At 41.9% G+C, this 14,207-nt stretch overlaps 12 non-coding genes across 12 annotated transcripts; all 12 read right to left on the bottom strand.

Moving 5' to 3' along the window:
* Positions 1-12,138: 12,138 nt before the first annotated feature.
* On the bottom strand, positions 12,139-12,256 carry LOC136349981 (5S ribosomal RNA). Its single transcript, XR_010734036.1, has one exon. It is a non-coding gene; the product is annotated as a 5S ribosomal RNA (ribosomal RNA).
* Positions 12,257-12,315: 59 nt separating this feature from the next.
* LOC136349984 (5S ribosomal RNA) lies at positions 12,316-12,433 on the bottom strand. Its single transcript, XR_010734039.1, has one exon. It is a non-coding gene; the product is annotated as a 5S ribosomal RNA (ribosomal RNA).
* Positions 12,434-12,492: 59 nt separating this feature from the next.
* On the bottom strand, positions 12,493-12,610 carry LOC136349983 (5S ribosomal RNA). The gene has a single exon (XR_010734038.1). It is a non-coding gene; the product is annotated as a 5S ribosomal RNA (ribosomal RNA).
* A 59-nt stretch (positions 12,611-12,669) lies between these two features.
* LOC136349982 (5S ribosomal RNA) lies at positions 12,670-12,787 on the bottom strand. Its single transcript, XR_010734037.1, has one exon. It is a non-coding gene; the product is annotated as a 5S ribosomal RNA (ribosomal RNA).
* A 59-nt stretch (positions 12,788-12,846) lies between these two features.
* Positions 12,847-12,964, bottom strand: LOC136349980 (5S ribosomal RNA). The gene has a single exon (XR_010734035.1). It is a non-coding gene; the product is annotated as a 5S ribosomal RNA (ribosomal RNA).
* Positions 12,965-13,023: 59 nt separating this feature from the next.
* Positions 13,024-13,141, bottom strand: LOC136349989 (5S ribosomal RNA). Its single transcript, XR_010734043.1, has one exon. It is a non-coding gene; the product is annotated as a 5S ribosomal RNA (ribosomal RNA).
* Positions 13,142-13,200: 59 nt separating this feature from the next.
* LOC136349979 (5S ribosomal RNA) lies at positions 13,201-13,318 on the bottom strand. The gene has a single exon (XR_010734034.1). It is a non-coding gene; the product is annotated as a 5S ribosomal RNA (ribosomal RNA).
* A 59-nt stretch (positions 13,319-13,377) lies between these two features.
* On the bottom strand, positions 13,378-13,495 carry LOC136349988 (5S ribosomal RNA). The gene has a single exon (XR_010734042.1). It is a non-coding gene; the product is annotated as a 5S ribosomal RNA (ribosomal RNA).
* A 59-nt stretch (positions 13,496-13,554) lies between these two features.
* On the bottom strand, positions 13,555-13,672 carry LOC136349978 (5S ribosomal RNA). Its single transcript, XR_010734033.1, has one exon. It is a non-coding gene; the product is annotated as a 5S ribosomal RNA (ribosomal RNA).
* A 59-nt stretch (positions 13,673-13,731) lies between these two features.
* Positions 13,732-13,849, bottom strand: LOC136349977 (5S ribosomal RNA). The gene has a single exon (XR_010734032.1). It is a non-coding gene; the product is annotated as a 5S ribosomal RNA (ribosomal RNA).
* Positions 13,850-13,908: 59 nt separating this feature from the next.
* LOC136349990 (5S ribosomal RNA) lies at positions 13,909-14,026 on the bottom strand. The gene has a single exon (XR_010734044.1). It is a non-coding gene; the product is annotated as a 5S ribosomal RNA (ribosomal RNA).
* Positions 14,027-14,085: 59 nt separating this feature from the next.
* Positions 14,086-14,203, bottom strand: LOC136349987 (5S ribosomal RNA). The gene has a single exon (XR_010734041.1). It is a non-coding gene; the product is annotated as a 5S ribosomal RNA (ribosomal RNA).
* Between the last annotated feature and the right edge of the window lie 4 nt (positions 14,204-14,207).

Below are 14,207 nucleotides of genomic sequence, written 5' to 3'. Positions count from 1 at the left end.
CGGTTAAGCAGCCAAGATTAGTCAATCGAACCGCTATTGTTGCACGACAACGCTCGGCCATACACCACACAAGTCACCTTGGCCAAGCTACAGGAGTTGAAATTGGAAAGTCTTCGTCATCCACCGTATTCACCCGACTTAGCACCCACTGATTACCGCTTCTTTCAAAATTTGGATAACTTCTTGGTAGGGAAAACATTCAACTTCGACGAGACTGTCAAAGCTGCCTTCCACGAGTTTATCGACTCCCGGCCTGCAGGGTTTTACAGCAGGGCAATCAATGAACTTCCCGTTAAATGGCAGAAGTGTATCGATAATGGTGGTGCATATTTCGATTGACAATAAAAATATTTCCTATGAAAAAAAAAGACATAAGTGTCAATTCAATTCTACTCAATTCATACTACACGACCTAATATTATTTATTTTAAATTATGGAATCTGTTAAATTAAACACAAGTCGATCCGAAAAAGAGTTTATTATTAATTTAAGTTCTGGCTATATGAAGCGGTAAAAATGAACTGACTAACACTAATGTCTTATGATTAAAAGAAAGCAATCGGCAATGCTGATTCTGATTATTATTTGCCGCCTAAGAGAATTGACTCTAAGCAGAATCAGCGTGGAATAATAAGAATAAATCACTCCAAATAGCGATTAGATATGAGCTTAAAAATAAAGGCTCAAATATTCTTCTAATCTAATTTCGTTTTTAACAGAATCTAATGATTCATTACCTTCCACATCAGCGTCGCTGAATGTTAAGTGTGTGATTTGTTCACGTGTCTGGAGGAAAGTGCCTGGAAAGTCAAAATATATCATCACGCCTGAAGACGCCTGTTTTACTCAAAAGTATTCTTTGTTGCAGTTCAACAAAATCGCACCATGTGTGGATATTGTCACATTTACTTTTATAAAAAGCAAAGAATGATGGTCTCAATTCAGCAAAACGCTGGATTTCCAAATGACATCACTCAAAATCCCGTAGTGGAAGAATCGATTCGGATTTAGATCAGCAAGGATAGCGATGATTCCGAGACAGACGATACAAGTGATCATGAAGTTAAATATAATTTAACATCTAATGAACAGGCCGAAGAATTAGTTAGTATGGAAATAGATCGCACCTTTCCAACTCATAAATATTGCATCATTTGTGGTGGTAATACAACTTCTAATTTAATGTTGATTCCCGAGAAGGCTCTTTGCCAGAGTTACGCTAAGAGAAAACTGTTTATTCCAGTGGGTGATAGATGCTGTAGAAGTCATATCATCTTCGACTCGTTTTTTAAAGAAGATTTAATGAAGATCAAGGTATATTCAAATATTTCTGAATTCGCATCGAAAGGGCTCTCTTGAATGATGGAAAAATTAGCGATTGGCTGTGATAAAAGTCTGTTTGATCAAGTCTCTGATTTTTCTATGCCCGAAACGCAATTAAGACTTTTGAGAAGCTTGACTTGGGAGAATTTATTGCAGTTAAAAGAAATGTTGACGTCTCTTAGAAATTCTTGTAACAGAACCACCACACAGGCCATCGATATCTTTTTAATCACACTTAAAACCGGTAATTCACATGAATCAATTGCTTCCATTCTCCATTTACCCAATAAAGGGGTAGTCTCGGAGTATCTTAAATCAGTGAGATGTGCTTTTGTCCAAGATATTCTAGCTAAACTCTTTGGATGTCAAAATACGACTAGGAAAAATATTACATATGAAACAAGCCCAATTGCTCGAACAATACTTGAAGCTGATAATGAAGATTTAATTCTGACATGTGATGGCACTTATGCTCGACATCAGAAAAGCACAACAATGAATATCAAAGAAGGTCGTTTTCTGGCCAAAAGAAAGTACCTTTGTGTAAACCATTCACGATATGTACCACTAGTGGTTTTGTTGTCGACATGCTTAGACCGTTCAGCGCAAACGAAAATGATGCGCGAACTTTAAGAACAATTCTGGAAGTTGAGAATCCGGGATTATCCGATTTACTGGAGTCAAGGGATATTTTTGTAGTGGACAAAGGATGTCGGGACGTAATCGAATATTTAAACAGTAAAGGATACAAAGCAGCCATGCCAGCTCTCAGAGGCAAACGCAAACAGTTAGAGAGTTTAGAAGCCAATCGCTCGAGACTTGTAACAAAAGTCCGATGGGTCGTTGAAGCTGTTGAAGGTATTTTGAAACAAAAATATCAATTACTTGACCGGAAAATAGATAATAAGATGATCCCGACAATAGGCGAGTATTTTAGAATCGCGGCTTTTTTACAAAATCAGTTCGGGCAACGATTAACTTCCGATAAAGATGCTGAAGAAGAAATCATCGCAAGGATGCAAGCGCTGGTAGATACACCGAATTACTTGGCGGAAGAAGTGGAAACAGGAAAATGGGCGCGTAAGAAAGTTATTTTCAAACGGATTACTTCAAACGCGATAAAGGATTACCCTCAATTAACAGAAGCTCAATTAATATTATTTTTCACGGGTACTTATCAATTGGGCCAAGCTAAATCATATTTAGCAGAGATAACGAACGAGGATGATTCCCTGAATGTTGACTTCTTGAAAGATAATGTTAAGACATTGGCCCTATTTAGATAATAAGTAAATTAATTTGTATTTCTAGACCTTAAGCTACGCCCCTGTACAGCAAATTCTATTTCCCAGCATAGTTCAATAAACAAACCATCTCAAGAAGTAAAAGGGTCGTTTAGTACAGGGAAATACACTCATTTCCTTTTGCGGCACTAAAAATTGGGATATCTTTACGATACGTTAAGAAAACATATCGTACATCCTAATAAAAGTGCGTTGTAAAAATACCCCCCTAACGGTAACATTTTTCAAAATTAGGTACCAGATGTGTGAAAGACAGCTTGAGAAGGCAGCACGCCCCTGCCTGAAGGTTCTTGAATTTGGTACTTAAGATCTGGGAAGGAAGATTGCGGGGCTTTTTTGACTAGTGACTCGATCCGAACGGTTCAGATATTCTGATTCCCGGGAAAAATATTCCAAAATCGATATTCATTTTTAGTGTTCACGCGGGGACTTAACTGAACCACTAAGCTTGTATAGTGGCTCGTCGTCAGTTGGTCCTAACTCGTCTGGTTTCAAATTAGTTAGCAGAAAGATCAATAAAGCATTGTTATTGTTGAACGGGGTGTTGATTAATTGGAACCAGAAAACAATGTCCCTGATACTCTATGTTCAGGGCGGTCCTTCAAACGCAACAATCCAGTCCACTTTCATGGTGAGTTCTACGTCAAGGACCAACAAACAGAGAATGCAACTATTTTGAGAGTACAATCTCGTTCTAGCCATTGTAATCGGAAAACCTACACCTTTTTCATCGATAATGCACTAAAACGAAATGATGCATCAGGTATATGCCGCTATTGCCGCTATTGCTGTGATTGCCAATGGAAAGCGTACTGTCGGTTGTTCTTCTCATGTGGCTGCAATTATTTATTATTTATCACATTCTCGTTACTTAGCCGGAATTATTAACCCGGCCGAGATTTTGACCAACATGTTTAAGACCACTGGTTTCGTAGGTGTCCAAGAAGACAGAGATGCGGATGAAGACGCTGACGTCACTACCCTCCCTGAATAATAACCAGTGTTAGGCTCTATGCCATATATATTGTATAGCGACGTCATTTGATGTTGGTGCTGTTTTCTGCGGCGTTAGTTATATGAATTATATGAATTTAGACTTAAACCAGGTATACCGATATGAAGTGAGCGTCAGGATATAAATATCTCGATATAGGGCATTTGTTGTAAACAAACCTTTTTTTTTTGTTTGCTTGGCTGGTATGCAAACTGACAAACATATTTAGTACGAATCAAGTCCTTGAACAAATAACAATATATTATTTCGTTGTGCCAAAAATGTCGAATTTTGTACCACAAAATGATGATTTGCGGAAAGCATTAATGTTTTGCTTTCATTTGAAGAAAAGTGCTGCAGAGTCGCATCGAATGCTTGTCGAGGCATATGGTGGTTATGCTTTATCAGAAGCAACATGCAAAAGATGGTTTCAACGATTCAGAAATAACAATTTTGATGTGCAAAAGGAAGAACGTGGCAGACCACCAAAAAAGTTTGAAGACGCCGAACTGCAATCAATATTAGATGAAGATGACACCTTAAGTCAAAAGCAAATGGCAGAAATGTTAAATGCTGCACAACAAAAAATTTCTGATCGCTTAAAAGCTATGGGAAAGATCCAAAAGTGTAGAAAATGGGTGCCGCATGAAATGAATGAAAGACAGATGGAGAACCAAAAAAACACCTGTGAAATTTTGCTTCAAAGACACGAAAGAAAATCAGTTTTGCATCGAATTGTTACTGGAGATGAAAAATGGATTTATTTTCAAAATCCTAAACGGACAAAATCATGGGTTGTTTCGAGACAACCATCAACATCGACTGCAAAACCTGATCGATTCAGCTAGAAGGCAATGCTGTGTGATTGGTGGAATCAGGAAGGTGTGGTGCACCACGAGCTTTTAAAACCTGGTGAAACCGGTAATATTGTTCGCTACCGACAACAATTGATTAATTTAAACAATGCATTGATCGAAAAACGATCGGAATGGGTCAGGAGACACGGGAAGGTAATTTTGCTCCATGACAACGCACTTGCACACAAAGCAACACCGGTTCAGGATACCATCAAAACACTTGGCTGGGAGTTGCTACCCCATTCGCCGTATTCACCAGATTTGGCTCCTTCGGACTACCATTTGTTTTCATCGATGGGACACGCATTGGCTGAGCAGCACTTCGATTCCTACGAAGAAGTAGAAAATTGGGTTTGATGCCAAAGAGGCACATTTCTATTGGCGTGGTATCCATAAATTGCCAGAAAGGTGGTCAAAATGCGTAGAAAGCAATGGTCAATATTTTGAATATTTTTTTTCTTTCCTTGTTAAAATTGGTGTTTTATTTTCACAAAATAGCGCTCATTTCATACCGGTAGACCTGGAAAGTTATTGATATTTATATTCCTATACTTTGAATCGTTATATCCCAAATACTGAATTTGGTACAAATCTGATTCAACGCGGGTAGATACTTCGAGAGGCCCTCTATACAGTGTGCAAAAATGGTTAGTGTACCAAAGTGCAAACTCCTCTAAAATCACCTAAGTTTTGTTTTTTTTTAGATTTCGGCCCTTTGACATCAACACCGACAACCGATAAATCTACAAGTATATGAAAACAAGAAGGTGCTTTCTGAAGAACGCACCATTTTGCCCCACGCTGTACGGTGAATTGTTCCCGAGATATCGCGTTTTAAGTTTTCACCCTCAACCCCGCCCTGCCTTTGAATGGTGAGACTTAGGAAGTTGAAATTTTATGTGGTAAGTCCTTTGAGTGATAGGGACAATTAATAAAAATTTCAAATCGATCGCCCGTGGGGGTCGAATTGATCCCTTAATCTTACACGGCCTTTTTGCTCAGATATACTGCAGTTTTTTAGCATCGATATGTAGTGGTCTAAAGACAACAACATTTCATCCGTATTTATCAGCGTATTTAGCTACGCAAATTTATCTTTTAACGCGGTGAATTTGTTCTGCATACCTACTGTGCATACCTTTAGTAGTTTAGGATCTTGTTTATTTTCTCGTCCTAGGTTGTCGAGGAAGTTTACCTCGTAGTCCTCGGGTCGGAGATTGGATGGTCCTGGGGTAGTTGGTCTCTTTCGACGGGATTCGGCTCTTGCAGTTTCAGGGTCAGTGGTTAGACGTTGTGTGGATGGTGGGTGTCCAGTTCATGCCGGTTTGGCGGGCAGGGAAGCATCCTTGTACTTTGCGGTTTTGTCCCTTGACAGTGCTTTGATTTTGAACTAGTACACTGGATAGTTCTTATCGAATGACCTGTGCGAATCTCCATAGTTCGCGCACTTAATTGTGGCTCCCTCGCTGCATTGCGTAATTTCGTGCTCCTGAGCGCATTTGGAGCAACAAAACTTCTGTCGACAGTTCCTAGCAACATGTCCCCATACCTGGCACCTGCGGCACTGAGTGATGTCGCGCTGATTTCGCCTGTTTTTCCAACTAATGCGGGCGTTGGAGACAGTCTTTATTTGGTTTTGCAGCTTATTGAGGGTGTAAGAGCTGTCCACCACCACCAAGTACAGAGGGTGAAACATACTCTTCACGAGATAGACTTCCTTGACTGGAATTTCGCTCTCTTCTATGAGCTCTCTCTTCTCCTCCTCGTGCGAGACTTTCCGTTGCAATTCTCTAAGTACAAAGGTGTGAGTTCTCTCTTTGGACGTGGCGTTTGTATGGAACTCTAGATTTTCCAACTCGAAATTTCTCTTTAGGTTTGTTCAATCGGTAATGTCTTCGACGTATACAATTACAGAGTTTTTTGCGTATTTGAAGGTAAACTTCTTCTTCACGATTAATTTTATATTTTGAATTAGGTCCGTGTGACGGGCGAGTTTATCTAGCACAACTAGTGGCGGGGGTTTGTCCGTGTCCTTTTTTCTTTGGAGGGTGGCAGATGCCTTGCGGTGTATCTGCTGGCTCGCTGAGGCAGCCACTTTTTCTTTAGTTTCTTCTGCTAATTCGTTTTCTGCATCATTATCAGTCAAAGGCCTGTAACGATTAGCCTTTTCAATTTGGATGGGATTGTCGATCAGGCTTCTCCATTTCGCTGTCTTGAGTGGGGTTTTGAACTCTTCTTGGTTCCTATTTTGGGAAGTCATTTTGTCCTGGTATTTCATCGGCGACATCGCGAGGCTCGTGTTGTCCGAAGTCCGTGCCCTTGAATTTGCCATGTGGATGGGAAGGTTGGGACTCCGTAGAAGATTGCTGAGGGTGTCCATTACGGCTTGTGGTCTCTTACTTTTCTTTTCCAGAACACTATTTGATTTTCGCTTTCTTGAGTGCACCTTACGGATGTGGTTTACTACTGTGAGAAGCTTTAGAGATGTATTTTGATCTAGGGCTCTCCCTACTTTATTCAAGAGATCCTTGCACTTTACGCAAGTTTCGTTGTCTTTAAGCAACGCGTAAAGTTTCCTTCGGCGCTTTAATTTATCTTCGGTCGTAAGTCCAGTAAAGGTATCTGTTCCGGGATCACTCGTCACTAGAGATAAGACTGATTTATACAAGACATCCGTACGACATTCGTCTGTGTTCATAACACAACTATAATCGTTTGAGTTTTTATCGTCATTGTCCACCGATCAACTTTGAGGGACGAACAGGCACCCCCTCGACGGAATTCCTAATAACTCGGTGGTGTAAACACACACACACTAAACCGAATTTACAGAAAACATCGACAAATTTATTGTTTTCAGACGTTTGATACTTGGTTTCGGAATTTCAAAAATTTTGACTATACCCAACAAGTGCGAGGCAAAGACTGGAACGGGAACCGGTAGATCAACGTGGTATGACAGTTGCGTCTACATAAATGTATCATTTTTTTTTTTTTTAATTTTTTTTTAATCATGTTACAATCTGTCACATATTAATTACAAGGACATTCAGCAACTTTTATATATGAACTTACAAAGAACAAAACAAAATATAAATGATTGAAGGGTGACCGACATCTCGGTCCTCCTCCCATTAGGTGCCGAACCTGTCGCTAAGTTCCAGTGGGTTGAATCTGTTCAATCCACTGGAATATCGAGAGGAGTCTAAGAGATTCAGCGCAAGGTGGTTGGGATGATTGTTTAGCCGGATCATGTACCTTCTGGCCTGTCTCCGGATTTCCTCTCTCACGGTTGCCATTTTGAGGTCGTTATGCAAAGTAAGGTTGCTCACGTACCAGGGGGCTCCCGCTAGCGTGCGCAGAGTCTTTGACTGGAATCGCTGCAGAATCTCTATATTCGAGTTGCTAGCGGTTCCCCAAAGCTGGATACCATAAGTCCAAAGTGGCTTGACAATACATTTATAGATTAGGACTTTGTTGCTTAGTCCTAGTTGAGAGCGGTAGCCCAGGAGCCAGGCCAAATTCCTGATAATTCCATTCAATTGGACCCTTTTGGTGTGTATGTGCTTTCTCCACGTCAGCCTCCGATCAAGGTGCATTCCCAGGTACCTCACGCTATCAGCCTGCGGAATTGGCTGGTTGAAGATGCTCACCGGTGGGCAGGTTTCTCTTCTCAGAGTGAACGTTACGTGGGTTGACTTGCCTTGGTTTACTCGAACTTTCCATCTACTCGTCCACTCCTCCAGGTGATGTAGGTATTCTTGGGTATTCACAGTTGCGATGTGCGGGTCTGGGTCACAGGTTAGGAATGCCGTATCGTCTGCAAAGGTTGACAACATGCCACTGTCGCTCTGGACCGCATCCGCAGTGAACAAGAAGTAGAGGAATGGCCCCAAGACAGATCCTTGGGGAACTCCAGCGTGCATTCCACATGAGCGAGAGTGGCTCTCACCGACCTGTACGTAGAAACCTCGTTCAGATAAGTAGGCCTTCAGTATCATGTAGTACTTTGGGATTAGCTGTTTTATCTTATACAGCAATCCCACGTGCCAAACCCTGTCAAAGGCCTGCTGAATGTCCAAGAACACGCCCGAGCAGTACTGTTTAAGTTGAAGTGCTTCACTTATTTTATTGGTAATCCGATGGATCTGTTCAACTGTTGAGTGTCCCTCCCTGAACCCAAATTGGTGATCAGGGATGATTTCATTCTCAACAAGTTCGTTCTTTATTCTCCGTAAGAGAAGCCTTTCGAACACCTTCGACAGCACCGGAAGCAAGCTAATTGGCCGATTGGATGAAGGTTGATCTGCAGGCTTTCCCGGTTTTTGGATCATAATTGTGTGCGCTGTTTTCTATTGGATCGGGTAGAAGCTAGTTCTCAGTATGCAGTTGACCAGTTGGGTGATGAAAACAATTGTCTTACGCTTAAGTCCCTTGAGCATTTTGGGGGTTATCCAGTCATAACCTGGTGCCTTTTTAGTTTTTAACTTGGCGATAATGTTGTTGATTTCTGCTGGGGTAGCGTGGGCGATAGGGAGATCCATTGGCAACGGACTGACCAGGAAGTTGTCTATTTCAGCTCTGAATTCCGCGTCGTCCTCCGAATCCATCTCATTCGGCTTAAATAGCTCGCTCAGATGGGAAGCAAGCACTTCGGCTTTTTCGTCGTCCTTCCTAGCCCATCCGTTAACCGATCTTATGGGAGGGTTGTGCTGCAGGGGACGTTTCAGGTATTAAGTGGCCTTCCATAAAGAATAATTGGAAGTTTCTGTAGGATCCAGGTTCCTGAGTCGGTTTTGTAGGGTCTCGTTTTTCCGTTCTCTCAGTAATTCCTTGAGTTTCTTCCCAAGCGTGTCAAAGGCTTTTTTGTCATTTGGGCAGTGGGTTTCCTGCCACTTTTTCCTAGCTCTCCTTTTTTCTCTCACCAGTAACTTTATTTCCTTGGGATAGAAAATGTCTTTGCCGTTGCTGTGTTTTGTGTTTTCTGGAGTAGCTCTGAATGCAGCGTCGTGGATGACCCTTGTCTGGTGTTTAGTTGCCTCGTCGATATCTGCTTGGGTTTTCAGTGCTACGTGGAGATTTATGTTTTCTTCTATATATGCCCCAAAGAAATTCCAGTCTGTGTGAGCGTTGCATAAGTTCTTATTCAGGTTCTTGTAAATCACCTTGGTGCTGAGGGTGAGAATAACTGGAGAATGGTCAGAACTCAGATCCAAGCAGGATTGAACACTAACGTAATTGCTAGAGATGCCCTTCGATATGAAAAAATCCAGGAGGTCTGGAATCTTATTTAAGTCAGTAGACCAATACGTGGGTTCACCTGAGCTTAGTGGCGTGCAATTATTTGTCTCTATGCATTTCATCAGTGTTCTGCCTCTAGGGGTAATAAGTCTTGACCCCCAACTTGTATGTTTGGCGTTATAGTCCCCTCCTGAGATGAATCTGTGACCCAGTGTCCTTAGATATTGGTCAAATCTTTCTGAAGAAATATTGTGACGGGGTGGGCAATAGGCCACTGATATTGTTATAGGGCCATTTCCGATATTGATTTGGATACTGGTGGCTTGGAGGCAATCTTCTTCGGTTTTTTCCATTTCGTGATGTTTAATACGATTTTTGATTATTATTGCTGTACCCCCATGGGCCGTTCCATCTGGATGTTTGGTGTCATATACCGTGTAACCCGGTATGTTAAAGAAGGTTCGGCCAGTAAAGTGACTCTCCGACACCAGTAGGACATCAATATCATTCGTCACGATAAATAGTTCAACTTCCTGACGGTGTTGGGCCAGTCCGTTTGCGTTCCATAATGCGAGGATGATTGTGTCTTTGAATTTAACAGAGCTTGCTCAATAATGTTGTGATTAAGGTGATGAGCGAGGACATCTGTTCCGCTTGCTTGATTAGTATTGATTCCAGTCTTTGGAATGATTGCTCCATTGATAATGAGGTTTGGTTTGGTTGGGTACTGATTTGGTCTTTCTGTGTGTGTAGAGGGGTTTGGTTTTTTGCCATGTCTGCATATGATATATTTTCTGTGGTTCTGCTATAGGTTTTTTGTCTGATTTCTTGTGATGGGCTGCTAGTTCTGTTAGTATTTTAGGGGGAGTTTCTTTTATTTGCTGTCTCTCTGTAGACTTTGCAGCCTCTATAATTGGCAGGGTGATTTTCGCCGCACAGAGCACAGATTGGAAGAGCAGTTCTATCCTTCGTGCATTTCGATGTTTCGTGTTCTCTGGGACACTTAACACAACGGAATGGTTTAGCACAGTAGTTTTTTGTGTGGCCAAACTCCTGGCACCTGGTGCATTGGACGATCGTTTTTGATTTTCTGGGAGGTTCTACTACGACTACTGCTTGTTGTAGCCGTTTTACTTTATATATTTCTTTGTTATTACCTTGTGGATTAAGGTCTACAAAGAACAGAGGAAGTCTTCTCTTGGTTTGCCTTTCCCTGACATTAATGACGTTTCTAACGCTATGTCCTTGCTCCTCAAGCTCATGTTTAATATCCTCTTCCAAGGCACTAGGGTGGATGTTGCGTATTACCACTCTAAAAGCTCTGTCTTCCTTAAGTTGGTATGTGTGGTATCGAGTTTCGGTTGTCTTGAAAAGATCTATGACCTTTCTATAGATTTCAACTGTGTCGGGGGATATTCTTATTTGCCTATTACTTAACGTTTTGTAAGTAAAGCTCGAAGAAATCCCGATATCTTTGAGTTTGTTAAGTAGGGGGTTTATGTTGTTTATTTCCGGCACGTAAATTGGGGGAGGTCTGGTTAATTTTTCTTTAACGGGATCATTGTTGGGAATGGATTCTCCCACTGTTAGTGGAGAGAACCTGTTCTGGCTGAGTATGTCTACTTCTATGGGACTTGAGAATTGTCTTACTCGTTTATTTGGTCTAACCACCGTTTGCCACTGGTTATCTTGACGATTCTTGACAAGTGTGAGGGAAGCAATTTTGTTCTGTTGTTGGGGAGTGGATCGAGACGTGCTTGGTGTTTCTTGGTGGATTGCCATTTCCACGTTATCCATTTGCGATTTACTGCGGCTAAAAGAGCCGCAGAAATGGGGGAAACTTTCTTTTAGTCTAGGTACTAATCGTACACTCTTCTATTGTTGATGCCAAAATAGTTGAAATAGTTTTGATGTATTTTTGTTGTTTGTTTTCTTGTTGGATTCTTATCGCTGATACGCACGTCCTATCACTTCGGCTACTTAGAACCGATTATAAATGTATCATGGGTCAATTTTATTGATAGATCGTGAACGCAATGAAAAATAATTATTTATTTTATAAATAATTTATTATTTAATGAATTACGATCTGAACACGTTGAGTCAATTCGGCTACTACATCAGCTTAAGAACTAAGAACTACACATGCCCGTTTGTTCCCTCCTTATGCCCCAAAAATACCATCGTCAGTAAAACCAAGAAATCTGTTGGTCTATATTATGAAAGTAATTAATAAGCACATATAAAATTTCAATCTCTTCCGGCATCTTTAATATTAGCTTAAAATAATTTATGGTTTTCTAAACGTAACATTCGGTTATCAATTCATATGTTTCAACCTTTAAAACAATAAGTCTTTATGGGGTTGTCATATAACTGGTCGATACAAAAAAGCAGTAATTTGAAACATTAAAAAAAAAGCAACTGCACGTGGTGTTCCCAGGCGGTCACCCATCCAGGTACTAACCACGCCCGACGTCGCTTGACTTCGGTGATCGGACGGGAACCGGTAGACCAACGTGGTATGGCAGTTGCTTGTAGATAATTGTATCATGGGTCGATAAAAAACAGCATTAATTTGAAGCATTAAAAAAAAAACAACTGCACGTGGTGTTCCCAGGCGGTCACCCATCCAGGTACTAACCACGCCCGACGTCGCTTGACTTCGGTGATCGGACGGGAACCGGTAGACCAACGTGGTATGGCAGTTGCTTGTAGATAATTGTATCATGGGTCGATAAAAAACAGCATTAATTTGAAGCATTAAAAAAAAAACAACTGCACGTGGTGTTCCCAGGCGGTCACCCATCCAGGTACTAACCACGCCCGACGTCGCTTGACTTCGGTGATCGGACGGGAACCGGTAGACCAACGTGGTATGGCAGTTGCTTGTAGATAATTGTATCATGGGTCGATAAAAAACAGCATTAATTTGAAGCATTAAAAAAAAAACAACTGCACGTGGTGTTCCCAGGCGGTCACCCATCCAGGTACTAACCACGCCCGACGTCGCTTGACTTCGGTGATCGGACGGGAACCGGTAGACCAACGTGGTATGGCAGTTGCTTGTAGATAATTGTATCATGGGTCGATAAAAAACAGCATTAATTTGAAGCATTAAAAAAAAAACAACTGCACGTGGTGTTCCCAGGCGGTCACCCATCCAGGTACTAACCACGCCCGACGTCGCTTGACTTCGGTGATCGGACGGGAACCGGTAGACCAACGTGGTATGGCAGTTGCTTGTAAATAATTGTATCATGGGTCGATAAAAAACAGCATTAATTTGAAGCATTAAAAAAAAAGCAACTACACGTGGTGTTCCCAGGCGGTCACCCATCCAGGTACTAACCACGCCCGACGTCGCTTGACTTCGGTGATCGGACGGGAACCGGTAGACCAACGTGGTATGGCAGTTGCTTGTAGATAATTGTATCATGGGTCGATAAAAAACAGCATTAATTTGAAGCATTAAAAAAAAAACAACTGCACGTGGTGTTCCCAGGCGGTCACCCATCCAGGTACTAACCACGCCCGACGTCGCTTGACTTCGGTGATCGGACGGGAACCGGTAGACCAACGTGGTATGGCAGTTGCTTGTAAATAATTGTATCATGGGTCGATAAAAAACAGCATTAATTTGAAGCATTAAAAAAAAAGCAACTACACGTGGTGTTCCCAGGCGGTCACCCATCCAGGTACTAACCACGCCCGACGTCGCTTGACTTCGGTGATCGGACGGGAACCGGTAGACCAACGTGGTATGGCAGTTGCTTGTAGATAATTGTATCATGGGTCGATAAAAAACAGCATTAATTTGAAGCATTAAAAAAAAAACAACTGCACGTGGTGTTCCCAGGCGGTCACCCATCCAGGTACTAACCACGCCCGACGTCGCTTGACTTCGGTGATCGGACGGGAACCGGTAGACCAACGTGGTATGGCAGTTGCTTGTAGATAATTGTATCATGGGTCGATAAAAAACAGCATTAATTTGAAGCATTAAAAAAAAAACAACTGCACGTGGTGTTCCCAGGCGGTCACCCATCCAGGTACTAACCACGCCCGACGTCGCTTGACTTCGGTGATCGGACGGGAACCGGTAGACCAACGTGGTATGGCAGTTGCTTGTAGATAATTGTATCATGGGTCGATAAAAAACAGCATTAATTTGAAGCATTAAAAAAAAAACAACTGCACGTGGTGTTCCCAGGCGGTCACCCATCCAGGTACTAACCACGCCCGACGTCGCTTGACTTCGGTGATCGGAGGGGAACCGGTAGACCAACGTGGTATGGCAGTTGCTTGTAAATAATTGTATCATGGGTCGATAAAAAACAGCATTAATTTGAAGCATTAAAAAAAAAGCAACTACACGTGGTGTTCCCAGGCGGTCACCCATCCAGGTACTAACCACGCCCGACGTCGCTTGACTTCGGTGATCGGACGGGAACCGGTAGACCAACGTGGTATGGCAGTTGCTTGTA

Source organism: Euwallacea fornicatus, unplaced genomic scaffold (genome assembly GCF_040115645.1).
Source record: "Euwallacea fornicatus isolate EFF26 unplaced genomic scaffold, ASM4011564v1 scaffold_81, whole genome shotgun sequence".
In the NCBI taxonomy this organism is placed as follows: domain Eukaryota; kingdom Metazoa; phylum Arthropoda; class Insecta; order Coleoptera; family Curculionidae; genus Euwallacea; species Euwallacea fornicatus.
This window is presented reverse-complemented; position numbering and strand designations above follow the sequence as displayed.